The sequence below is a fragment of the Amphimedon queenslandica genome, unplaced genomic scaffold (genome assembly GCF_000090795.2).
Source record: "Amphimedon queenslandica unplaced genomic scaffold, v1.1 AMPQUscaffold_11610_Cont14435, whole genome shotgun sequence".
In the NCBI taxonomy this organism is placed as follows: domain Eukaryota; kingdom Metazoa; phylum Porifera; class Demospongiae; order Haplosclerida; family Niphatidae; genus Amphimedon; species Amphimedon queenslandica.
The window spans coordinates 1-2,130 of NW_003548148.1; the positions used below are offsets into that span (position 1 = coordinate 1).

A 2,130-nucleotide genomic window follows, 5' to 3' on the forward strand; every position below is an offset into this window, starting at 1 on the left:
AGGTTCAGAGACTAGCTAGACTAGAATTATCCAGCAATGTACGTCAGTTGCTGTTGAAGGATGAATCCATTAAAGTGGAAACAGCTTCTACTCAAGACATTGTTGATTTTTCTCCTGTTAACAGATGTCTGCACATTCACTTTGTTCTGGTAAAGTTATAAATTATTTAGCTGTATGTGTGTATGTGTATGCATCTGTAGGGAAGAAGAGATCATTTTATTGATGATTATAGAAATGAAAGGAGACAGCAGCTCAGATTGGCCATTAAGCCTCCAACAAAGGTGCACATAACCTCACATCTCTTTCCACCCTCTCTTTCCCTTCCCTCTCTTCCTCCCCCCTCCCTTTCTCTCTTAGGTTGATGACACACAAGAATTCAAGCGCTATTTCTTCCAAATCATCGGGTAATTATTAGCCTTGCATGTTAATGGTCTGTTACTACACTTTGCTGCTGTCATTTTTTAGATTCTCTGTTGTTGAGGATACAATATTACACACTTATCAGAGCAGCTCTGGTGGTCATAAAGATGAGGCTGGTTAGGGTCTTATGTCTCAGCAGGCTCTTGATGAGTTTTGGGAAATGGCTACATTGTGTAAGATAAACAATTGCATAATATTCTTTTAGACTTATTTGTTTGTTCATTTTGATTGCTATGCATGCAGCCTTATCCACTGAGTGTATTATAGTTCAGTTTATGCCAAAAGTCTTGGTAAATTATGGTACCTTTTGTAGAAATGAAAGTATGATTTTCTAGTGAGGGATAACCCTAAAGTTTTGATACTGTGTTTATTTTCAGCTTCTTTTGTTTACCTTTTTTAATTGTTTATAGTTACATTGCCAGGATAATTATCTTTTACTGAAAATAAAGTTTGGTTTGTCATACTGTTATGGTAAGTCTTGCGTAGCCAGATGTGACTGGATCTACATATCAATCTCATAATGCATGTGCCATGTAGCTCATAGTTTTTACTGTAGTGAATGTTGAGTTTTTTTGAGTCAAAGCAATTTCTTGTTTTTTTTATAAATGCCATTACAATGCAGAAAATAGATTCATGCCTTTATTGCAATGTGTACTGCATGACTTAATAATCTAACTGTGTATAGGGCTATGGGTTCAATAATGACAAGTTGTATGAGGTAGCACTTGAGATAAGGTATAGACTACAAGTTGAACCTGCATGCTTGAACTGTTCTCTTGTTTGTTCCTTTAAGAGAGCATTATGATGAACTTCTTATGAAAACAAAAGCTGATGCTTTCAAGTAAGCAGACAGACCTTCTTGATTTAAATCAATGCATGAATCCTTTAATCAGGAACCTCCTGGCGGTTGATGACTATACTCCAGTGACAGTGGAGACTGATCAGCACTTTCAAGGTATTATGGAGATGTTCAATTACAAGGACCTTCAGATTCATAACGAGCCGTTTCCTAAGAAACTTCCCTTCTCTCTATGGTTATACAGATACATGAACAAGTGAGTGCGTGTATATAAACATGTATATATTTTATTTTATTTTATTCAGATTAAATCTTTCATGAGCTCAAGTTGGGGATATTCTGACAGGCTCAATTTAAGGTTCCATTATTTTTTCTAATTTTTATTTACATAAAACAATGTCAAAATTCTGAAAAGTACCCAAGGCCATGGTTTTTCCAAAAAATGGTTCCAAAATGACCCCCAATTTTTATTACATTTTCTGATACATATTGATGTACTTATGCTGTGTAGAAAGTTTGAGCTGATTTCGACTTCAATTTTTCAAGTTATGACCATTTTTAAAAAGTGCCAAAATTCTGAAAAGTACCCAAGGCTATAGCCAATGGTTTTTTCAAAAAATGGCTCCAAATGACCCCCCATTTTTATTACATTTTTTGATACATATCGATGTCTTTATGCTGTGTAGAAAGTTTGAGCTGATTCCGACTTCAATTTTTCAAGTTATGACCATTTTTAAAAAGTGCTAAAATTCTGAAAAGCACCCAAGGCTATAGTCCATGGTTTTTTCAAAAAATGGCTCCAAAATCACCCCCAATTTTTATTACATTTTAAAATACATATTGATGTTTTTATGCTGTGTAGAAAGCTTGAGCTGATTTCGACTTTAATTTTTTGAGTTATGGCCATTTTT

The 2,130-nt window shown here is 34.6% G+C and overlaps 1 long non-coding RNA gene across 1 annotated transcript; it reads left to right on the forward strand.

Annotated features, from left to right (window-relative positions):
* The first annotated feature begins 18 nt into the window (after window positions 1-18).
* Window positions 19-402, forward strand: LOC109589136 (uncharacterized). Its single transcript, XR_002188541.1, has 3 exons — window positions 19-149; window positions 201-281; window positions 358-402. It is a non-coding gene; the product is annotated as an uncharacterized LOC109589136 (long non-coding RNA).
* The last annotated feature ends 1,728 nt before the right edge of the window (window positions 403-2,130 follow it).